Here is a 25,715-nt window from a genome sequence, read left to right on the forward strand (position 1 = left end):
GGGGTGATGTAAAAATTAAATTAGTCTCTAATAATAAAATATTATATTTTATGAGGTTTATTAAAGATTAGTAGAAATCAAGGAATAAAGAAAATACAAAATAAGCAAAACATGTGTCTAGGGCTGATTAGCCCATTCAGAGTTTACTTACTACACATTGCAATGACTGAGTAGAGAGCGTGAGCATAGAAGAGGTCAAGGTAGGCATTACCACCAGTTTAAACACTAATTGTAATCTCGCCCAGGTGGGGACTCAGGTGAGATTATAGGGAATTCTGGGAAGTACCAAGGACTTCTGGGGATTGAAGTCTGGGGTTCAAATCTCCATTTTACAGTGACCATCACCCATGGCTTTTTTCCCTGAGAGGAGTTCCCAGAAGAAGTAAAAAGGCCAGCAGTAATTTTCCACCCAATGTGGAGCTTTCCCAGGGATAACTTAATACAATATATATGTATATATAATGTAATATAATATAAGGTAATGTGATATAAAATAATAACATAACATTATATATATATAATATGAATACATCTCACATTTTTGGGAGGTACTAATGAATAAGTAGGGGGAGATGAAGACTAGCCTTGTATAGAAAGAAGTTGGCCGGGGGCAGCTGGGTAGCTCAGTGGATTGAGAGCTAGCCCTAGAGATGGGAGGTCCTAGGTTCAAATGTGGCCTCAGATACTTCACAGCTGTGTGTCCCTGGGCAAGTCACTTGACCCCCATTGCCGAGCCCTTACCACTCTTCTGCCTTGGAGCCAATACACAGTATTGACTCCAAGATGGAAGGTAAGGGTTTAAAAAGAAAGAAAGAAAGAAAGAAAGAAAGAAAGAAAGAAAGAAAGAAAGAAAGGAAGAAAGAAGTTGGCCCTTGAGCCTTAATGGAAGCCAAGAGTTCAAAGAAAGAGAGATAAGGAGGGAGTGCATTACAGGTATGGATTCTAGCATGTATAAAAGCATGGCAGTTGGTGATGGATAGGGGCCATTTATTCCAAGTGTGTTTTTTTTTCTTCCAAGTGTCAAATTTGTGGCTTCTTAATTTTCTTTTCAACTGATGTCCTCTGGACACTGGAGCAATCACCAAGGGGGAAAATCACAAAGAGAAAATGGATGGTTGCAGAAACCACTGAAATGGATGGCTCTGGAGACAGGTATTTCATAATATTCATCTTAGCTCAGACTTGTGAGTGAGTGATCAGCTTATCTGGCCAGAGTTATTCCTTCAGATGAGACAGCACACCTTGACAGTCCTATTGATTGGAAGCTTAGGCCAGCTGGACATTTTTGCTGACATAGTTGTCTATCAGTTTCCTAACCTAGTCATGGCTGGTTTGACTTTGAGATATCCTGTTTCCCTTTCCTCCATCTGCACATTGACACATTGTCTAGGGCCATTGTTGGCACAATCCATACCAATAATGAAAGATCACATTTCTACAATTCTTTATTCTTTGCAAAACATTTGAAAGAGTCTTGGTTCTAGAGTCAAAGGATCTGGGTTCAAATCTCATCTTGGACAAATCACATAATCTCCTTTGGTGCCTTAGTTTCCTTATCTGTAAGACAAGATAATTAGACTATATTGTCCTAGGGTTCATTTCTGTTCTAAATCTGAGTTCCTGTGAAGTAGGAAACATCACTGTGAGATTGGTAGCAAGCTTATTTCAAGACCTAGGTTTTGGATATCAAGAAGCCCTGAATTCAAATCCAGCCTAAGGCACTTAATTTTATGACACTGTGCAAGACACTTAATCACTGTCTGGTTCTGTAAGAATTAAATTTTAATGGTTTGACTAAAATATATGAAGATTATAAATAATAATGGTGGTTGCTGATTTAAAGTATTATTGCTCAAAGTTGAAAGTATTTTAATAGCTTTTATTCACAAAAGAGGTAGAAAGAGTGAAAGCAGAGAAATACAAAAGAGTAGAGAAGACATTAGTGTATCTAACTAAATATTGCTCCGGTGCTTGACTCAGTCGGGACTTGTTGACCTTCAACCAGAATTAAACTCTCTCCAGAAGACAGGAAGTGAAAGCCAGCTATCCACTCACCCAAGTTCCCTCCAAGAGGCAGGTCAAGACAATGACTCAAGCTGATGGTGACTCCTGAGGCTGACTTTCTTCCTTGAGCCAACCTTCTTCCTTGAGCCAACTTTCTTCCTTAAACTGACTTCCTTCTTGAAGTCCAACTCCTTCTTGAAGCTGCCTTCCTTCTCAGAGTTGGCTTCCCTAGCCCCAGAAATTCAGGGCCTTTTATAGTGGCTTCTTGTCCCTTCCCCTTTTCACAAGGGCCAATCACAGCTTCCAAATTGCCCAGCACTGCCCAGGGGGTGTTCCAGCTTTTATTGATTAGATCCAAAAGTAGACAAAGGAGAATTAATCCTGTCTTCACAGTCTGATGAGGCACTAAGTAGGGGTACTTAAATTATTGTTAACCAAAGTGCTAACTCTAAATGGACAAAGGGAATAAAGGATTCCCTTTCACAAGTGTAAACTCAATGAGAACAAAGAATTCTTTTACAGCTCATTTTCCTTATCTATAAAATGAGGATAATAATAGTGACTAATTACCAGGATTGTCATAAGGATAAGATAAAAATATTCATAAAATTCTCTCTAAACCTTTAAATGCTACGTAAATGATAGTATTATTATCATTATTAGCTATTTTTTTGGTTCAGTCTTTTCAGTTGTGTCTGACTCTTCTTGACCCCATTTGAGGTTTTCTTGGCAAAGATACTGGAATGGTTTGCGAATTCCTTCTCAAGTTTACTTGACAGATGAGAAAACTGAGGCAAACAGGGTTAAGTGACTTGCCCAGGGTTGCCCAGCTGAGAATTGTCTGAGGCCAGATTTGAACTCAGGAGGAAGAGTCTTCCTGACTCCAGGTCTGGCATTCTATCTATTGGGCTACCTAGCTGCCACACAGCTCTAGTCCACTCCTTTCTATGAAAAGTTCTGAAGTCTTTCAGAGTTTTATTTTCTTTTTCTCTTTTCCTTACATTATTGTGGATGTTGTATAATTTCTGTTTCTTCTGCTCACTTAACTCTGCATCAGTTCATATAGGTCCTTCCAAGTTTCTCTGAATCTATTATATTTTACATGTCTTACACTATAATAATACTGTATGGGTATTCCTTAACATCGTAAAAACCATCCTCAACTGATAGATATCCATTCTATCTTCTGTTCTTTGTTACAGCAACAAGCACTATATAAATAATTTTGTAAATATGAGTTCTTTCGCTCTCTCTTTGTCCCTTTTGGGACTATGTGCTTCATATTGCTTTCTCCAGGTCCAGGGTTATGCCTAGTTTACTAACTTTCCAAATTTCTTTATAGAATGGCTAATTTAATCTAATTTTGCAGCAATACTTTAGAACATGCTATTTTTTTACAGGTGAAAAACTAGAGTTTAGGAAGATTACATGATTTGTCCAAGATTGGATAGCAAGTAAATGTGAAAAGTGAGGTTTGAACCTTGGTCTGTCTACCATGAACTCTATCTCTTGTGGCCCCATTGTCTCCACTAGCAAAGAGTTTGCCAGACAGGAGACAAATTCACCAGTGGTGATGTTTTTTTTTTTTGTCTCTTAATTCTATATAGAAAGGAAAAGAAGTTATAAATCAACTCAAAATGAATAGGAAAAACCACTGGTTTTAAATTGGGAACATCAGCAAACTCAGGATTGTTTCTTGGTCATTTTTATCTTTCCCTCAAACCTCACCATGGTGGTGGCTGACATACCATTTGACCACTTGTGTAGCTTAAAGTCAGATGGTATACATTAGTTCTTGGAGTTAGGCTGTGTTCCAACATGGTATTTGACTGTGTTCCAACATGGTGTGCTGTCTGCTCTTCACAGCTCTTTAGAATCATTATTAAGACAGTGGTATCCAGCTGGCTGGTTCTTTTAGGCCACAATGGTAATTATTAATAGAGAATGCAGTTTTTAGTTAATATGGACCAGTCTTGGTGATTTCTCCAGCAAAACTGGGAAGTTGGGAAAAATCTTCATTGTCTTTTTTTTGTTCTCTCTCTCTCTCTCTCTCTCTCTCTCTCTCTCTCTCTCTCTCTCTCTCTCTCTGTCTCTCTCTCTCTCTCTTTTTCTCTCTGTCTCTCTCTCTCTCTTTCTCTCTCTCTCTCTCTCCCTCCCTCCCTCTCTCTCTCCCTCCCCCCCTGTCTCTCTCTCTCTCTCCCTCCCTCTCTCTCTCTGTTCCTCTCTCTCTCTCCTCCCTCCCTCCCTCCCTCCCTCCCTCCCTCCCTCTCCTCTCTCTCTCTCTCTCTCTCTCTCTCTCTCTCTCTCTCTCTCTCTCTCTCTCTCTCTCTCTCTCTCTCTCTCTTCCTCTCTCTGTCTGTCTCACCAATGGCTCCCATTACACCAACACATCCTCTAAACCTTTGCCTTCTCTCTATCCTGAATTTTATTCCCTCATGTGAAATACTGATGAATTTAAAACCAGGACAATCCTGGGTTCAAATATGGATTCTAAAACTTTTTGTATAATCATGGTCACCTAATCTTTCAACATCAATTTCCACAGCTATAAAATGGAGATAATGAATAAGAAAATAAGAATATATGTAAAACATTTTGCAAATCTTACCCTATGACATGCATAAGTTACTATTGTTATTACTTTGTTCTTATATGATTCAATGGGATTCTGATAGAAATGGGTACTAGGACAAGTTGCTATCCTGCTATTATTCTTTTATATTTAATGTTTAGTGGATTATTGAGCAGGCAGATTTTTTTGTAATTGAATAAGAGGATTGGGCTGAAAGAGGATCTTCTGTAGGCTCACTGAAAGCATTCTGGGGGTGATTCCCCTAGTCAAAAGAATGACAGGGATGATATATACTACATCTAGTTTACTCATTGCTTTGATTTTTTTCTATTAGGTTTTTGTTTCTGTATTTTGAAAGCTTTCATTCCATAGACTCTGAGAATTCTGACCACGTTTGATGGCAAAATCTATAAAAATGATGTTTAAAAAAATTTTTAAAAAACCCTTAGCTTCCATCTTGGAATCAATACTGTGTATTGGTTCCAAGGCAGAAGAGCAGTAAGGCCTAGGCAATGGGGGTGAAGTGACTTGCCCAGGGTCACACAACTAGGAAGTGTCTGTGGTCAGATTTGAACCTAGGACCTCCCATCTCTAGGCCTGGTTCTCAATCCACTGATCTACCCAGCTGCTCCCTCTTAAATTTTTAAGGATTAATATTAAGGATATCTCTGTGATTAAAGGCAACAGTTCTATCTGTGATAATAGTTTATTTTACAACAGTTTAATAGAAAAATTCTTAAATATATTTAAAATTCTGCATTTGTAGCATAAGAGTTTATGATGTTAGTTTAGGAAAAATAGCAGGCTGGATAATTCTAGCCACTGTGACAAGGAAATCACTTTTAAAAGACTGATATATATTAATTTAAGGTCGCCAAGGAATTCAGCTATGTAATTCCTTAATGAAAACTCAAGTCAGCCGTCAACCTTTTATGGAGTTTTAATTATAAACAGGAGGAAGAAAGGAATTAGAGATAGAGAGATAGAGATAGAGAGAAAGGGGAGAGAAGGGAATAGGGCTTAAATACCCCTTCTGTTTAGGCTGGGCCAAAAGGCCCAAGCCCTTAGATAGCTGGGGCAAAGAAAGGAGATCAGTCCCTATTACTCACATGACCAAAATGGAGAAACAGTCTCAGAGCCCCCACCTTCAGCTTCCTTCAGAGCAAGCTTCTCAGAGCACACTGCAACCACTCCGACAAACTCCTAAAAACCACCACCCCCTGAGTCTTCAGCTCCCTCTCTCTTTCAGGAAACCATCCAAGTTCCCTCCCCTCAGTCCTCACATCTACCAATCACCTGTCCATCCATTTCCCTGTGCCAATGGAGGCTCTAGCTTAACCCAGGACCGCCCAGAGGTCTCTGGCTTTGCACATGTCTGTTGAAGGTCATATTTTCAAATAATTAAATCTTTGATCCTTTGCTACAGCCCTTTCTAAATCCTGTTAACCTGAGTAGGTTAGAGATTGGAATAATTAAGTTTTGATCCAGGCTGCAGCCCTTTCTCAATCCTGTTAGGACTGAGTAGGGTGGAGATTGATTCCAAGTATCTCCATTGTATCAATTCCAAAATCAATCATGACTCAAAGAAATTCCTGTTCTATGCTTAAGCATAGGTCAAAGTCCTTTCCATTGTTCAGCAAAAGGTTTCTGTCCTAAAGTCTTAAGAAGGGAGGAGGGGGAAACTCTCATGCCAATGGGTTCACATTCCAATAGCCAAGACCCACTATCAATAGGAAATTTTTCAAGTATGAAATTTCCCAATGGTGAAATTTCCAACATTTATAAGTCTAAGAAATTTTGAGGTTTACACCACTTAGGCTATGTTTGGGGCAGGGGATTTGGTGGATGCCAACTTTTTGCCACTGTGCTGTGTTTTGCATGGTTTCTACCATGCCCTTGTTTGATCTGCAATGATTACTAGGGATGACTTAAAGTTCTTTAAAGATTTCTTGTTCAGTTATTTCAGTCCAGTCTGGGGTTTTCTTGGTAAAGATACTGGAGTGGTTTACCATTTACTTCTCCAGTTTACTTTACAGATGAGGAAACTGAGGCAATCAGGTATAAGTGACTTGCCTAGGGTCACACAGCTAGTAGGTATCTGAGGCTGGATTTGAACTCAGGTCTTCCTGACTCCAGACCTGGCATTCTATCCACTGAGCTACCCCTTCTTTCAAGATAACTAACTAATCTATGATTTCTTATGACAATAGCCTAATCCTGAATTGACAACCCTAAACCCTTTTGTTTCTGAAAACAATCCAGATGACCTAACTATATATTTGATTCTTTTAAAAATTACTATTTTTAAATTTTTACTTTTATTATCATGCAAAACACACTTCCATGTTGGTCATTGTTATAAGAGCAAAGTCATATATAACAAAAAAACCCAAAATAAGACCATAAAACCACTGATGTGAAAGATGGCTCCAATAGTTCTCTCTCTGGAGGTGGATAGCATTCCCCATCATAAGTCTTTCAGGATTGTCCCAGATCACTGCATTGCTAGAGAAGCCAAGTTTTCACAGTTGGTTACCATACAATATTGCTGTTAACTGTGCACAATGTTCTCCTGGTTCTGCTTATTTTGCTCTGCATCAGTTCATGCAGATCTTTCCAGCTTTTTGTGAAATCATCCTGATGATAATTTTTTATAGTGATGCTTTTTTTTAAAAAAATGCAATAATGTTTGGAAATGACCAAATATTTTTGTTTAAAATTGTTTTAAAAATGCATTATTGGTTGTGCTTACATAGATGTCACCCACAAGAAGCCTTTGGGTTCCACTCTTTTAGCTGGTTCATGTGTTCCTTTAGAATTAAATAATTTTCATTTCCAACTTTTTTGATGATAATGATGAGGAGATATTAATTTATTTCTTGGTATTAATGGATTCTATGAGATTAAGGTATCATCAGGGAGCACAGTGGCAAGAGCACTGGATTTGGAGTCAGAAGTATCTGAGTTTGAATCCTGCCTCCATCATCTATTTGCTATGAAACCCACAACATATCACAGCCCCTCTGTCTCAGTTTCCTTATCTGTAAATGGGGATAATAATAGAATCTACCTCTCAGAGTTGTTGTGAGGGTCAAATAAGTTAAACTAGAAGGCACTTAGCAAATCTTGAAGTGCTATAAATTTTTGCTAGTGATCATCATTAGGACCACCATCATCATCTTCATCATCATGACTTCCATTTTTATTCCAACTCTCTTTTTGAAAGTTATCATTGAGGAGTATAAACTACAGTCTATTTTAGCACCAGAAAACCTGGATTCAAGTCCTGGCTTCATATGTTAGGTGACTTGTCAAGTAACTCAGCATCTTTGCATACACTTTCCTCATCTCTCAAATGGGCATCATAGGCTTGTGTGGTCCCCAACTGAAGGCTGATATGAGGCTCCTTTGAAAATGCTGCGTGGCTCAGTGGAGAGAGCCAGGTCTAGAGATGAGAGCTCCTGGATTTAGAGGAAGCCACTGGAGTGTATTGAGTGAGTGGGGAGGGAGTGACATGATAGGGAAAATGCTAGGTTCAAATCTGGCCTCAGACATTTCCTATCTGTATGACCCTGGGCTAGTCACCTAACCCTAATTGCTCATTCTGCTTTGGAACTGATACTTAGATAGGAGGGAAGGGTTTAAAAAAAGAAAAAGAAAATTCTATATAAATATAAAAGACAACAATTATGTCTATGCCTCCCTCTAACAAAGTGAGGCAATGGCAGGAGGGGAGAAGAGAATATGATATTTGGGGATGGGAAAATCCCTGCAGCTCCTTTTATCATTTTGGTAAATGGCTTCTAATTGTTTCCTCTTTAAAGCCTGGATAGAGTGAAGTTCTAACATTGCATGTGAATGCCTAAAACTTCCCCAGGAACTCTCCAATCCATTCATAGCAATTCTTAGCCAACACTGAAAAATGGAAAGAATTGGAGTTATTGTCTTTCTTTTTTTCCTCAAAAGGTGCAGTGATATGTAGACTTTGGTTGATCTTTGAGACTTTTTATCTCTTTCTATTGAACACAGGGAAAGCAATGGATAGAGTGCCCAGCTGGGAGTTAGGAAGACTTGAGTTCAAATCTCAGACACTTACTAGCCATTTGACCCTGGACAAATCATTGAACCTTCTTTGCTTCAATTTCCTCACCTATAAAATGAGCTGGAGAAGGAAATGGCCAACCACTCCAGTATCTTTGTTAAGAAAACTCCAGAAGGGGTCCTGAAGAACTGAATATGACTGAAAATGGCCAAATAACAAGAAATTTAGCCTTGAATGAGACAGACTAATGTCTAGTATCTACTGATACTACTAGATACTAGAGAAAGCAATACTCCAGTGGAAAATAAAGTATTATAGGATTTAAAACTGGAAGAGACCCCCCAAATCACTTTTAAATGTTTTAATAAGTCTATTTCTTCTTAAAAAATCATATCATTCACCCCCCTTTCTTCAAAGTCCTCAATAGAACCCTCTCTTGAAGCAACAACAACCCACAAAGCACAGCTAAAGAAAATAAATCAATGTGACATGGCTGTGACTTGTAGAGTATGCCTCCTTCTGCCTCCATCACCTTCCCTAATACTCCTCTGAAGTCATGACAGGTCATTGTATTAATTAGAGTTCTGAAGTCTTTTAATATTGTTGTCTTCTATGTTATTCTAGTTATAAATTTCCCCATCCAAGTTTCTCTGAATCCTTTATAATCATCATTTCTTTTTTGTTCTTTTAAGATTTTCAATGCACGTTTATGACAAAAGCCCTATGAAGTGGATAGCATATTATTATCCTTTTTTACGTTTAATAACAAGCATGTACAGAATGTTTTAAGGTTTTGGAACACATTTTAAAAATATTATCTCATTCAATCCTCATAACAACCCCATGAGGTAGGTGTTATTATTATCTCCATTTTATAGATGAGGAAACTGAGGTAGGCAGAGGTTAACTATAGAATCATCATTTGTTATAGATAATAGCATTCCATTCATTCATCATAACTTGGCTTTGCTTTCCTTCCACCTCTTTCAATCAATCAGTAAACACTTATTAAGCACCTGCTATGTGCCAGGCACTATGTTTAAGCTACAACAAAAAGTGCCGCTCTCCATATTTTTGTATATATGAGACCTTTCCTTTTGCCTTTGAGACTCTTGGGATCTGCAGCTCTCTTCAGTTAGTCAACAAGCATTCATCTTAGTAGTGATATTACTGGGTCACCCAATTTAGAGACTTTTCTAAGTATAATTTGGAATTGTTTTCCATAATAATTAAACTAATGCATTGTTGGTGAAGCTGTGAATTGGTCCAACTGTTCCAGAAGACCAATTCAGTGCCTTCCTTCCATAGCCTCACCAGTATTTATATTTTATATGTTATTATATTTGCTATTCTTGGGGAGGGGAGATGAAATCTCAGACCAGAAAAGGGTCTCAGGGAAGTTAAAATATATGGTGTCAAGATTTGAATCTTGATCTTCAGATTCCAAATCCACTGCTTTGCTCCCATGGGGATACTAAAGGTTTCATCTGAGACCTGCCACTATCTGAACATAGTGGTCCCAGATGAATCTGAACCAAGTGTCCTTGATCTGTTTTTTAAGACCAGCATACTTTTTTTAAGCATTTCCCCATATCTGTCTGCAAACAGGTAAGAGATTAGCAGAGGGATGGGAAAAAAGAGCCCCAAATAATGATAGAAAATGAACTTATAAAGACATGAGTCATTCCTGAGCTCAGGGTCTGGCTTTCAGGGTTTCATATGAACAAGAACAGATCTGAGATACAAAATCAGCACCTCCACATGAAAAGATGCAGACAAATAAACTTGGAAACCTACCAGCTGATGAGAGGAGCTGCAGCTCTGGGCAATGTCATATTCTCCCTTTCCTCCTCCTCTATCTTTTCTCTCTCCTCTTCCTTCTCCCCCATTTCTCTTCCCTCCTCCTCTCTTCATTTCTGTCTTTCTCCCTCCTCTCTCTTCTTTTTTCCCTGTCTCTTCCCCCTCCCTCCTCTTGATTTCTGTCTGTTTCTTTTTTTTTGGTCTTTCTCTTGTTTCTCTTCCTCTTCACTATCTTTCTCTCCCCCTCACTTCTCTATCTCTCTCTTTTACTGCCTCCCTATATCCTTTCTATCTTTCTCTGTCTCTCTTTCACTCTGACAGTCTTTCTGCCTACAGGTCAGTCTGCCTGTCTGTCTTCCTTTCTTGTGTCTGTCTGTTAGCATTCTTTCCCTCTAAACACTCAGATCAAATACAAAACAAAAGATGGTTTGAAAATAAGTACCAACAGACAGCAGGCAATGGGAAATTCTCCATGACCAGAGTGGCATCCGAATGAGGGACCTTTTATCTATTTAATTACAAGCCCATCCATGAGTAGATAGCATTTCCATATATAAATTCCTTGAGGGTAGGACTTAATGCTTTTTAGTTTCCCCTGTACCTAGCATAAGGTTTGAAGATAGATTGAAAGGTTGAAGAATCGTTTAAAAATAAATTCATATAGCAGACAGGTCATTAATAATAATAGTCTGGGCAGGAGGAAGCCTTTGCCTCTGTTTTCTATCATCTAAAAAGAGGGATTTCTTTAGTTTTGCCAACCCCACTGCCCTCTGTCTGCTTCATTCTTCACTCACCTACAACATAAGGAGATTGAACAATGTTTTCTAAGCTACTATCTAACAAAACAGTAAAAATATAAAAAAGGAACGTCTCGGGGAGAGGAATGGTGAGGAGGGGGGCCCACATTCACGGTAATGTTTATAGGGAAATGATTTGAGTGAGTATAAACAAAAATTGTTTAGATTTTATGAAAGTTAGAAAAGTCCAAGATCGGTCAGGGGAGCCTTAAGATATATTGAAGCAATTTCATTTATAGGCCCCCGGGAACCTGTCTTGGATTCTTCTAATCCTTGTCTGTGTCTTTGATTCCAGAGATTTCTTGGCCGTGGGACATGTTTGATTCTTTAAAACTAAAAATAGCATTAATAATAATCCTGTTAGTGGGAGAATACATTCCACACACATATACTTTCTTGGCCATAACATGGGACATGCATACATGGGTGTGTGTGATGACATGCAAGTATGCCTAGATTTGAAGCAGATTGGTGGGCTTTGGGAAGGTGTGGGTTCTTTAAGTTAATAACTCTTGACTTGCTGACAAAGCTGGAAGGGATACAAGTGAGTGGAGTTCTCCCCAATGGGGGCTTCTCTGAGCACTAGGATTCTCCTGGGCAATCAACAGAAGAGAAGTTCTCTTATGGATCACTAAGATCTGGCTGGTGTCTATAGTTACAGAAGTATCTACAAACAGACTAAATGAAATAAAAAAAAGTGAAATCAACTTTGAATGGCAAGTTTGCCTTCTTTTTAAGCAAGTCTGATATAAACTAATTAAATTTTATGACAATGCTATGAAATGCAATGGATAGAAAGAACATCGGATTTGTCCAGATATCACAGGATGTTTTGATATAACATAACAGACTTAGAGTTGGAATCATCCCTTTTTTTTAACCCTTACATTCCCTCTTAGACTCTCTACTATGTATTGGTTCCAAGGAAGAAGAACAGTAAGGGTTGGGCAATGGGGTTGAAGTGACTTGCTCAGGGTCACACAGCTAGGAAGTGTCTCTGAGCCTGCCTCTCAATCCACTGAGCCACCCAACTGCCCCCCATCCTCTTAATGGATGAGGAAACGGAGACCCAGAGAAACGGACTTTTCCCAAGGTCAAACAGATAACAAATGACAGAATCTTAGACAAGTCACTTAATCTCTTGGATCTTCCATCTTTTTATCTGTAAAATAGAGTTGGATAAGATGGTTTTCTGTGGTCCTTTCCAGCTCAAAAATCTATGATTTTATGCAATTTAACGCTTGTGTTAGCCTCTGGTAAATACAGTAAAAAAAAATAAACAAAACTGATATTGTCTAAAAGGATTATGCATTATATTTGAGAGAGTGGGGGATGCATTGTGTATGCAGGTAAATACTTCTGTGAAAAGGAAAATAAACTAATTTAAAGGAGGGAAAGATTATAACTAGAGTAGATTAGAAGGCATAGTGTTGCCTTCTGCACAGTGAGCTATGCTTTGAAGGTGGTGAGGGATTCTGGGAATGAATCATTAGGAGGGAGCGAATTCCAGCCCTGGGTTGACCTCTGAGGTCTTTAATTCTATGATACCCTGTATGATTGGGCAGATAGATGGTCTACCAGATAGAATCCTGGGGCTAGAATCAGAAAGACTTCTCTCCCTGAGTTCAAATCTGGCCTCAGATACTTACTAGCTGGGTGACCCTGAGCAAGTCACTTAACTCCGTTTGTCTCAGTTTCCTCATCTTTAAAATGAGCTGGAGAAGAAAATGGCAAAACACATGACTGAATTACAGCATCATTGGATGTGATTATCTATATTACTCAAGTTTGTTTTTGGTTCCAGATTTCTTCTTCCATCCCCTTATCTCCTCCCATACCCATGATTGCTAACATTACAAAAGTGCTCTTCTTTTGGCAAATAAGGGCCTTAGGATTCCTTTTCTTGATGAGTTCTGTCCAAGCATTTAGAATATGAATTGAATTACAGCCAGCTTTTCAGGAATACATCTGTGCTGCAAAGTCAAGCACTTTGTAATCAGTTTCAAGTAACCTAATACTTTAATTAAAGAACAAGATGGCACCCACTTGGCAGCAGTTGCTCTGAATAGTCCTGGGTTGTTATTTGAACAAAACTGGTGTCACTTGAGCAAGTTTTCAAGTATGATTTGATCACCAAAGAGAGAGCCTCACCAGTTTAGTCAGTCCCCACAAATCTTCTATTTTTTTTTCAATCATTGTCCAAATTTGTCCAAATTCCCAATCTCCCCCTCTCCCAGTGCCAAAGAGATAGCCCTGGTAGGGTTTCTCCATCTGACTTTAGATTTAGAATTTGAAGTGCCTTTGGAATCAATTAGACCAATAGCCTAGTTTAAAGAGATCAGGAAATCAATGCCTGAGTTGGCGAGGGACTAGTGCTAAGCTCATCTAGGTAGTGAGTGTTGGAAGAGGAATGAAAACCCAGGTTCTGACTTAGAACCTCAGTAAGGATTAGGGCCATCTCTAGAACTGAGGACCTAGGATTCTGAGCTTTTCTACATGGCCTTGTAAAACCAGAAAATCTCTAAGCTCTCTTTGTTCTACCAAAGACTGTTCTTTCTATCCATTCTTCAAAACGTGATTCTCTGACCCAGCTCCAATCTGATCTCTGGCTTCCTTATGGTGGTTCTCTCCTGCCCCCCCCCACTTTTATTTGATGTAGTTATTAAGCACGAGTTATATTCAAGGTCCTAGGCTAGCTGCTGGGGATAGAAATATGTAAAAAATTTTTCTTGTCTTAAAGATGTTTATTTATTTGATGGAAAAGGAGGAAACATTTATTAATAACAAGCAACCCATAATAGGCCAGGCACTCTCCTTATCACTTCACACATATCTCATTTTATCTTTACAAAATCTTGGGGTATAGGTGTTATTATTATCTCTTATGGTTGAGGAAATGGAGGCAGAGAGAGGTTAAATGACTTGCTCAGGGTCACACAGCTAGGAAATGTTGAGGGTCAGATTTGAAACCAGGTCATTCTGATGCTAGGCCTATCCTCTGTGCCACCTACCTGCCATCTAGTTGAGGGAGGGAGGAAGGGGTAAATATAGTATAAAGGAGTAGGAGTGATGGGGACTAGGAGAGATATAGACAAAAAATTCTAGAAAATTTTGAAAAGAGACAGAACACTTTTGTGGTGGGGAGAGGAGAGAAGGGAATCATGGAGGAGGTAGTTCCTGATCTCAGCCTTGAAGGAAGGTACTCTGAAAGGTGGAAATGAATAGAAAGTGTGCTCCTGGCATAAGGGATAACTTGTACAAATGCATGGAGACCAGAGGTGGAAAATGGAGTTTGGAAATATCTTACAATCCATTTTGGCTAGAATTTTGAGTGTGTGAAAAGGATTAATGTAAAACACAGATGGATATATGAAGTACTATGGTGATAGAAGTCTCTGGAGAACAACAACAAAAAATTCCAGATCTTAGGAACTTATTTCTGGCATGTTGGTGCAGCAGATAGAATACTGGATTTCTGTTCTGATGAGAGAACCTTGGTATGAATCATGGTTTCATCACTTCTGCCTGCATGGCTTTACTTCACTGGACCTCAGTTTCTTCTTTTAACATGCAGGGATGGCTAGAACCAGCCCCCCTCAAAAATGACATGATAACCAACATCTAGCATACCAACTTGCCAAGTCTCACTAGGCTGAGGCCCCAGAAACCTTCATCAGTCTCTGGCTTCTATGTATCTTCAAAGTTTGTTGTGAGGTTAAATCAGGTACGAGACAGGCAAGGTTTATTACTACACATAAGCAATAAAGAGTCACAGAATGAGAACAATTAGTTCAGAGGCTAATATGGAAGCCTCTTTGGGAGATTACCCATTAGCAAATTCACATTTCATCTTCCATCTTCAACAGTCCAATCATGCCAAGTAAGCTCTGTGTGCTCTCAATCTCTCTCTCTCCCTCTCTGTCTGTCTCTCTGTCTCCCTCCCTCCCCCTCCTCCCTTCCTCCTTTCCTCCCTTCCTCCTTTCATCCCTTCCTCCTTCCTTCCTTCCTTCCTTCCTTCCTTCCTTCCTTCCTTCCTTCCTTCCTTCCTTCCTTCCTTCCTTCCTTCCTTCCTTCCTTCCTTCCTCCTTCCTTCCTTCCTTCCTTCCTTCCTTCCTTCCTTCCTTCCTTCCTTCCTTCCTTCCTTCCTTCCTTCCTTCCTTCCTTCCTTCCTCCTTCCTTCCTTCCTTCCTTCCTTCCTTCCTTCCTTCCTTCCTTCCTTCCTTCCTTCCTTCCTTCCTTCCTTCCTTCCTTCCTTCCTTCCTTCCTTCCTTCCTTCCTTCCTTTCTTCCTTCCTTCCTTCCTTCCTTCCTTCCTTCCTTCCTTCCTTCCTTCCTTCCTTCCTTCCTTCCTTCCTTCCTTCCTTCCTTCTCTTCCTTCCTTCCTTCTCTTTCTCCTCTTCCTTCTCTTTCTTCCACTTGCTCTGGGAGCTAATACCCCATTCATTCACTGCTCAAGTGCTCTGGGAGAAAGGCTCCAAGAGGAGCTATCCTCAGACTTGTCTAGGAATCCTTGTACTTATAGGCCTGCCCAGTGATGGAAAGGGTATCCCCCCAATAGCTTATCAGACCTTTGCAGCAGTAGGATGAGAGGGGCAGCAGCCACACTTCATATTTTCGCAGTCTTGATTCAGCAGGCAGCCAATTAGAAAAGTTCACATGGCAAGCAGCAAGCAGGCTGAGGATTTCTGTGGCCGCTCTGACGTGATGGTTGTGAGGGAACGCCCCCCTCCATCGTTCAACCTTAAGGGGAGTGCTGTGTATAAAATGAGGACTTTGCATTAGATAGCACCTAAGGTCCTTCTCAGATCCAGATCTATTACCCTATAATCCTGTCTCCTACTAAGAGCAGGATGGGAGGGGAGATCGTTTCTCCCTCTCCTCAGCTCCTTCCCCTCCTTTAAAGTTCAAGTCAAATGTCACTTCATCCAGGAAGGCTCGTCTTCCCCATCCCCTGCTCGTGTTTGACTTTTCATCCCTCGGACTTCTGAGACAGCCTGACTTGCGTCTCTCTAATTTAATTATCATTCATTGTGCTTGTCTGTAGATGTTATATTCCCCAGCAGACTATAAGCACCGAGAGGGCCCTGATTGCCTCCGATCTAAAACTTCCTCATCCGTAAAAATGGCCTCATGATGCCTCCACTCCCAACCCTTCTGTGAATATCAAAGGAGACCATATTTAGAAAGCAGGGAGCAAGCTCTCAAGTGTTCTCTAAATGTGAGTTATTAGAACAACTTCATGGGGTCTGGCTGTTCGGAGGATGGAAAATCTAGGTCAGAGATGGAGTATCCACCCCCAAATCACCAGGAATAATAGCTTGCATTCTATAGTGCTTAAAGGTTCACAAACATTACAAACAGGATATCATTTGATCCTCACAACAACCCTGGGAGGTAAGGGCTATTGTTATCTCCATTTTTCAGATGAGTAAAGAGAGGCAGAAAGAGATTAAGTGACTTGCTTAGAGTTACCTAGCTAGGGAGTTACTAAATCTGGATTCAAATTCAGATCTTCTGGACTCCAGGGACACTTAGATGACCTCAAATAACTCTGTGGTAGAACACTTAGAGTTCTTTCATATATGTTTTCTCTTTTTATCTATATATGTATTATTACCTTTTATTTTGGTATCCCCAGTGCCTAGCATTGTGCCTAGCACCTAATACATGCTCATTTATTGGTGTTGGATAGGGAAACCCTCCCTCTTTGCTGAGGAGCAGAATCACAGAAATTCTCATCTCTCTGCTGATGATTTTCAAATCTACCTTTCCTGTCCCAAACTCTCTGCTGACCTCTAATCTCTCATCTCCAACTGCCTTTCAGATATCTCACACTGGATGTCCTCCTGTAGGTATCTTAAACTAAACTTGCCCAAGATGGAACTCAATATCTTTCCTCCTCAACCTTCTCTGCCCCCCATTTTCCCAGTTACTTTAATGGACACCACCGTCCTCCCAGTCTCTCAGCCTTAAAACCTGAGCATCATCTCCTGTATCCAAGCTGTTGCCAAGCACTGCTGATTACACCTTTGCAATGTTTCTTGAATACATTCCCTTCTCTCATCTGGCATCTCTTCAGTGGTTTTTATCCTCCCATGCCTGGTCTATTTCATTAGGCTGCTGGGGGACCTACCTGCCTCACGTCTCTCCCCTTTCCAACCCATCCTCCATTCAACCACTAAAGTAATTTTCTTAAAATAAATAAACCTAATAAACCCAAGTGGCTCCCTATCACCTCCATCACCTCCAGCATCCTGTTTGGCATTTGTTGTTCATTTATGACTCTTGGCAACTCCAGTTTGGGGATGTCTTGACAAAGAAACTAGAGTGGTTCACCATTTCCTTCTCCAGCTCATTTTACAGATGAGGAAACCAAGGCAAACAGGGTTAAGTGACTTGACCTGGGTCACACAGGTAGTATGTATCTGAGGTTATATTTGAACTCAGGAAGACAAGTCCTCCTGACTCCAGATCTGGCTCTCTCTAGCACTCAATGTCCCTTATAACCTAGCCCTGTCCTTTTCTAGTCTTCTAACATCTTACTTCCCACCATGTACTCTTTGGTTCAGTGATAGTGGCCTCCTGACTATTCTACCAACAAGACCTTCCATCTCTCAACTCTGAGCATCTTCACTGGCTGTCCCCTGTGCCTGGAATAATCTCCCTTCCCATCTCAGCCTATTGGCTTCCAAATTCTGGCTAAAATCCAATATTCTATAGGAAGTCTTTCCCAAGCCCTCTTAATTCTGGTGCTTTCCCTTTGTTAATTATTCCTATTTATCCTGTATATTGCTTGTTAGTACATATTTGCTTTTTCTTTCCCCCATTAGATCATGAGCTTTTGAGGACAGGGACTGTCTTTTGTCTTTTTCTGAATCCCCAGTAGTTAGTCTAGTACCTGGCACAGAGTAAGAACTTTGACTGACTGACTGACTGACATGGAAGGTCATTTCGTCCAATCTCTACCTGAAAGGGAGTCTCCTTCTTAAGATCTGAAGGAAATCATCATTTAACCTTTTTTTTTTACAGATCTTCAGTGATGGTAAACTCACTACCTTCCAGAGTAGCCCAGGATCCTTTTGAACAGTTCTAATTATTAGGAAATAAATCAGTACTTTATTGGGAAAAAAATACCCATCACCCTTCTCCCTGGCTGCTGTCCCAGTTAAGATGTGTTTTATAAATTATCCTTTCAAATCCCCACCAGAAAAAGGAAAAGAAGGAATGGAGGGGGTTAGTGGGGTCTTAGGTCATGCAAACAGCTTTCCAGAGGATGCAGTTGACTTATGCTGCCTGGTTCCTTGGCTTCGCCAGAGCTACTCATATGTAAAAAGAACTGGATAGCGTTGTGGCTGGGAGATGAATGTAGGATTCCATAGGGCATAGGATGGCACGCTTCCTAGCTAAGGATGAACACAAAAGCTCTCTCCCTCTCCTTTCCTATTTCAAATTGCTGTGTTAAGTCATCCAAAAGGAGAGTCTGGAGATTTCACAGAAAAAACGTCGCCAGGCCCTAATTACCATCGCCACATTCCTGAAGCCATTAGATCAGTTTCCAGAGGGAGCTGATGCTGATTTCAGGAATCACATGGAAAATTTGAGCTGTGGACCAAACTCCAAGGGAGGTGTTGGTACTGGGTGGTGTTGACTCATTCTGGATGTATTAGTGAGTATTCATTTTGTTTAAAGACTGTGTTTGTGTGTTGTCTGGAGATTGTGTACATGACGAGACAGCGACCGGAGAACAATCATATCCGATTGTTTGGGGCTTTTTTTTTTTTTGGTTTTTCTCTTTTAAACCAATGGCCCTGGTCCTTTTGGTTTGTTTTCATCCTCTGGGTTTGTTTGGTTCTTTCTTGGCTGCAGCTGAAGTTCAGATGTGCTCTTAGGAAACAGAGAAGGTTCTTCCACCCTTCAAATAGTCGGGAAGTAAATGCTGACATAAATGAGGGTTATGAAGCTCTGGGGATGCAATGCAATTAAATTCAATCAGCCTTTATTTAGCTCCTACTATATGCCAAGCACCGAGGATGCAGAGATAAAACCTGAATGGTCCCACCTCGCAAAGAGCTTCCATTTCACTGCAAAGTTGAGGGAGGGAGACATACATAAAAATACGTAAATCCAAAATAAATCCAAAGTAATTTCAGGGTAGCAGGAAGTATTAAGAGCTGAGAGAAGTCAGGAAAGCATTTTATAAGAGCTGGTTGTTGAATTTAGCCTAGGGATTCCAGGGTTCAGAGGGAAGGAGAGGGAATGTCTCAAGTACAGAGGACAGATGGCTTTTGTGGGGCCAGGGAAAGCCAAGTTTGGGGGTGGCATTACACAGTTCAGAGCTAAGGAGGAGATATTGTAGAGTGGGACATTAGGAACTATGTGTGCAGGGAGGATTGGGGACCTGGACCATAGATATGAGTCAGTACAGAGACCAGGGATCCAGGCTATGGGATGTGGGTCAGTGTAGACATCAGGGTTACAGTTATAGGGTGGAGAGGAAAAGAGGAGAGAGTCCTCTCTTGGCAATGAAAGTTAAAATCAGTCCATAAACAATTATTAAGTGACTACCATGTGCCTTGTAGTCATTCTGCAAAGCAAGTCTGATGCTGTGAGGATGTGAGGGAGGGCATAGATTTGTGGCAAGATGTAACAGATTTTTTTTTTGTTTTTGTAGCCTCAGGTGCAGTGCCCCACATACCACAGGCACTTGGAAGTATATGTTGGGAGCAACTAAGTGGCTTAATATTTAGAGCACCAGGTCTAGAGTCAGGAGGACCTGGGTTCAAATGTGACCTCAGATATTTCCAAGCTCTGTGACCCTGGGCAAGTCACTTAATCTTAATTACTTAGTGTCAGTTATAAGACAAAAGATAAGGATTTTTAAAAAGAGTACAAGCTGAATTGAATGAATAGAGGGTAATATTTGTAGACAGGACGACCTGGGTTCAAATCCCACTTCTCATCTTTCTTAGCTCTATGATACAGGGCATGTGATTTAAGATTATGAGCTTGAGTTTCTTTATTTGTGAAGTAGCAAAAACTGCCTATAAAACTTACCTTATGATACTGAGTGAGGTAATATACGTAAAGTGCCTTTCCCAATTTATTATATCAATTTCAGTTATTATTTTCATTATTAAAGAATAATATTTTTTTGCCAATTACATGTAATAACAAATTTCCACTCAAGTTTCCTGAAGTTGTGTGATCGATGTGTCTCCTGCCTTCCCTTTTCTCTCCTTCCCCAGAAATAGCAAGCAATCCAATCTGTGTTACATATATACACACATATGTTACATATATAATATATAATGAAATCACATCATAATAATGATATATGATAAAATATATATTATAAAGAATAACAATTGTAACAAACACTCATTATGTCCTAGTAGATGCCAAACTCAGTGCTAAGCTCAATGGATATCAGCACATAAATCGAGGTAGTGATTGCCCTTGAAAAGCTTATATTCTAATGGGAGAGATAGCACCTAAAAGAGAAAGTTATTATATATATCTTGTATAATATTTTTGCAATGTTTTGTTTTTCATAGTATTATAAATTGATTTTGAATATTTATCTTTAGGTAGGATTTTTTCTGTAATTGTATAGGTTAAAGTGTGTTATTTTTATAATTGGAAATGTATATAATTGAATTGTCTATGACTAATGAGAGACTAGCATTTTGCTAGATTTTCCCCTACTTTTTCCTGTTCTTTCTTTAACTCTCTCTGTCTCTAAAATAGAATTATAGAATAGTTTAGTTTAGGTTAAAAGATCTATTTGGGGAGAAAAATTATTTTCTCTCAAATTGATCTCAGGGGGGAAATGTAATGATAATAATTTAAATTAGTTAATTAACTGAGTTAGTAATAAAGAGTTAGACTAAGGGAAAGAGTTTTAAATTTTACCTTAGGCACCTTTAAGCTGAGAGAGAATTTTCTGTGGGTTCCTTAAGAAGAATTCCCAAAGGAGGCAGCTGGGTGGCTCAGTGGATTGAGAGCCAGGTCCAGAGACGGGAGGTCCTTGGTACAAATCTGGCCTTAGACACCTCCTAGCTGTGTGACCCTGGGCAAGTCACTTAACTCCCATTGCCTAGCCCTTGGAACCAATACAATATTTATTCTAAGATGGAAAGTAAGGGTTTAAAAAAAAAAAGAATTCCCAGAAACCCTAAGGAAAGGACAGTTGAAGAACTCATCACTCCCTGAACCTTGCTCTCTGAGAGTAGATGTCTTGAGAGTTTCCTCTGATCACTCTATGAGGGATTTTGAAAGACTTGACTTTGAGAAGCTGAAAAGGATCTATTATCAAAAGAAAGATTGGTTGTGAGGTGTGTGAGGGGTGTGAGGGCGCTTTTCTCAGGAGAGAGAAAAGTGGCCAAAAGAGGGCGCTCTTCTTCATAGAAGCTGTGTCAATTTCAGGACTTCCTGCTACCAAGTCGGATACTGATCCTAATGAACATTGGTGGACAATTTCTTTTAAGATAGATGATGAATTAAGGAGAATTATACAATTTTAAGAAGATATATTAAGATAGCTTTAGATTAATTAGATTTAATCTTTGGGTAGATAGAATAGATTAGTATAGATTCATTTCGGTGAATAAGACGACGTCCCTTGAGGGACAAAGGGTTCTGGGTTTTTAGTTAAATTTCTTAGTTTTAGTTTAAGCTATCCCCTCCTAAATTTCTACCTCTTTTTCCTCTCCTTTCTCCTTATCATAATTTTAAATAAATTTGTTGGATTTAGTTGTGTCCAGCATGTTCATCAACAACCACCTTCAACTAGGTATCATGACAGTTGTAGCCTATCAATCAGCTATCAATACAAAATTTAAACAAAATCAATATTGACAATAACAGAGTCAGGGGGGCAATTGGGTGAGGAGAAATAGAGAGATCAGGGGAACATTCACAGTAAGTCAGACAATAAATTCTCCTTTTACAGAATGAATGAATGAATCAAAAAGCATTTACTTAGTGTCTTCTGTGTACTAAGCACCAGGAATAAAAATAGAAAAAAAATTTGGAACAATCCCTGCCCTCAAGTGGCTCATGCTTTAGTTGACTTTGACACTACATGAAAATTTAGCTGTAGGACAGATGGGAAGACCTGAAAGTCCTAAGGATGTAGCTGCTAGGTGGATAGCAAGGTTCAGGGGACCTGAGGTTGTATTGGTCAGTGAGGTGACTATGGTGGGATCTGGAAAGTGTACATGTTAGGTGGATGTCAAGGACTAGAAGATCTTGGGAAGTGCTTGCAAGGCAGATGGTAAGGGCTGATGCTCCTCCATTTCACTAGAATGAATAGACTTGGTGACTACCATCTCATCCAAGGAATGTGAGTAATCAAGAGGTCTGGATGGCTTTTGGGGGCCAGAGGATGGGCAAAGATGAGTCAGAGTCAAGGGAGGAAGGGAAGAGAAATGGAGCAATGGGACTTTTGGTTTAATTACTGTGCCCAGAGCAAGAAGTAGAATGAGAAGATGGGTTCAGAATAGGGTCATGGGGGAGGGAGCACTTGAGAGATCAGGATTATGGGCTATGGGGAGGATAAAGTAGAGATATTATAGGATTATATGATCCATAGAATATGGAGATAACTTAGAGATTTTCAAGTCTCCTCAGCTGAGGAAGATGAGGTCCTACTGATGTGGTCAGGGTCACATAATCAGGGGACAACTATGTGGCTTCGTGGATAGAGTGCCAAGCTTGGATTCAGGAGGACTTGCATTCAGATTTTTGTCTCAGATACTTCCTAACTGTGTGACCCTGGGCAATTCACTTAATATCAATTCCATGGCCCTTACTGATCTTCTACCTTGGAACCAATATTTAGTATTGATTCTAAGGATGGAAGGTAAGGGTTAAAAAAAAAACAAAACAAAAATTAAAGGAGATTGGGAAAGTACTTTGTAAAATCTTAACTGCTAGCTATTATTATCATGATGATGATGATTATTATTATTGTTTTTATTATTCTAACTCTAAAATTCTATAAGTCTAGGATTTTATCCCAGATTATCTTTTTGTTTATACACTCCTGAATTAGAACCCACTGGGAAGGCTTGAGTCAGTGTCAGAGAAGGGGAGATTTCACAGCAGAAATGAAATTTAAGAACTGTTTGGGTAGGGTGGGTGGGGTATGAGAATATAGAAATCCAGAGTAGAGGTCAGGAGTTTTCCTATATAGATCAAGTCTAAGGGCCTAAGGGAATCACCATAAAGGTGATGGTTTCCCAACTGGTCTTCCTGATGCAAATGTCTCTTCCTTAAGTGTCACAGTGATTTTCCCAGAGCCCAGATCTAATCATGTCACCCTCCTACCATTCAATAAGCCCAAACAGCCCTCTACTACTTCCAAACTCAAATAAGAAACCTTTGATTGGCTTTTAAGTCCTTCCCAATCTGGTCCTAACCCAATTATATAAAAATCTATTTCTGATCTCCATGCCTTTGCTCTGGCTTCCCATCTTGCCTGGAATGCTTTCCCTTCTCCTTTCTTCTTCATAAGATCTCTTCCAGTGGTTCAAGACTCAGATTAAGTACTATTTTCTACATGATGCCTTCCCTGAGCTTTCCAATTTCTAGTTGGATATGCGTCTAGCTCCTCCTTCTCTAAACTTTGTTTTTTAGTCATTTCAGTCATATCTGATTCTTTGTGACCACTTTTGGGATTTTCTTGGCAGAGATGCTAGAGTGGTTTACCATTTCTTTCTGCAACTCATTTTACAGATAAGGAAATTGAGGCCAATAGGGTTAAGTGACTTGCTCAGGGTCACACAGCTACTAAGTGTCTCAGGCCAGATTTGAACTCAGAAAGATGATGTCTTCTTGACCTCCAGTCTGGCCCTCTACACACTGTACCACTGTTGCATTCATTTGGTATAAATTTTGTATGTAGTTACATATGTGCATATTATCTCTTCTATAGACTCCTTGAGAGAACTTTTCATTTTTGTCCTTAAATTTCCATTGACAAACTCAGTAGCTGGCATTCTTTTTTTTTTTTGTTTGTTTGTTTTAAACCTTGTTTTAGTATCAATTCTAAGACAGAAGTACAACAAGGACTAGGCAATGGGGGTTAAGTGACCTACCATGGGTCACATAGCTAGGAAGTATCAGGGGCAAGATTTGAACCCAAGTCCTCTTATCTATCCACTAAGTGGGTAGGTCAGTACAGAAGGTTAAAGGTCATAAACCCAGGCACTTAAGAGATCAGGGTCTGGGATTATTCAGGAAGTAAATGTAGAAATCATCATTCTGTAGGCAGTAAAGGTCTTGAGTCAAGGGCCATGTGATTTGTATGTGTGTGTGTGCCCAGCACACACACATAGCACATAGCAGGTGTTTGATAAATGCTTATTGATTGATTAGTGGGCTATGGTGATGGTGGTCATGGGCATGTTATTGAAGAGTTTGGGATTAATATTATAAGAGAGTCAGTGCAGAGATAAGGTCATGAGGCACTCTACAAAGCACTTTATACACATTATCTCCATTAGCCATTATAACCAACCCTGTGAAAGAGTTATCATTATCATTATCCCCATTTTTCTGGATGAGTTCAGAGAAGTCAATCAATTTGTAACAAGTACCTAAGTTACAAGGAAGTCAAGTCTCACACAGAAAGTCCAAGAGGTAGGATTGGAACTCAAATCTCCTTGATTCCATGACCTGCAAGTACCCTTGCTTCTGCATTATGCCACTGCAGAGATCAAGGCTGAGGGGTGCAGGTCAGGGGAGTCAGTGTAGTGATCAGGGCTGGGGATTGTTGGGGAGGTTACTGCAGAAATCTATTTCAGAATTTGAGAAGAGAGGAAATAGAGGGACAATGGCAGGATTTGACCATTTCATGTGATCTTTGAAATAGAAAAATGACTAAGTCAATTTCTTCAGAACAGCAGTGCCCATATTGGGTTCTTCCTCTGTTTTCAGTAAGATTTAACACCCAAACCATTCTGACCTCTGCTGAATGGCTTCACTCTGAAGAATACAGAGTAAATATTTCACTTGCAAATTTCTGAGTACTTTACAAATATTAATGGATGGAGGCTAGTGGAATTGTACAGAACTTGGGGAGATGAAAAGTCAAGGAGAACAAACAGAAGGAAAAACATTATGTGGATACTGAGGGAGATTTCTGGCAGAAAAGTCTTGAAAGCCAAATTGAAAAGCTGTATATATAAAAAAAAGTTTTACAGAGAGGTTTTCAGATGTGACTTTCCGGAGATGTGATGAGAACAAAGTTCACTCATGCAAAATTTCTTTTATGCTGAAGGTATCTGTATGGATTTTTTTGGTGAGCCATTTTTTCCACTTCTTAAGGTTTTGAGGGTGGGATGTTTATGCCATTCTGTCGTCATTTACACTGCATGTCTGTCCCTGCCTTGTGATCCCCTCTATTCCCTGAAGAGTCAGCAAGCTGAGGTTAACCTGTCTCATTAAGGCAAGTCATCTTTTAAAACTCAAAGGAATGGCCCCCTGAAAGTCATGAA

At 39.8% G+C, this 25,715-nt stretch overlaps 1 protein-coding gene across 1 annotated transcript in view; it reads left to right on the plus strand.

Moving 5' to 3' along the window:
* The window catches only part of ADGRD1 (adhesion G protein-coupled receptor D1), a 505,347-nt gene that overhangs the window by 227,535 nt on the left and 252,097 nt on the right, over nucleotides 1–25,715 (plus strand). The window lies entirely within an intron of this gene.

This window comes from Monodelphis domestica, chromosome 3 (assembly GCF_027887165.1).
Source record: "Monodelphis domestica isolate mMonDom1 chromosome 3, mMonDom1.pri, whole genome shotgun sequence".
Taxonomy (NCBI): Eukaryota; Metazoa; Chordata; class Mammalia; order Didelphimorphia; family Didelphidae; genus Monodelphis; species Monodelphis domestica.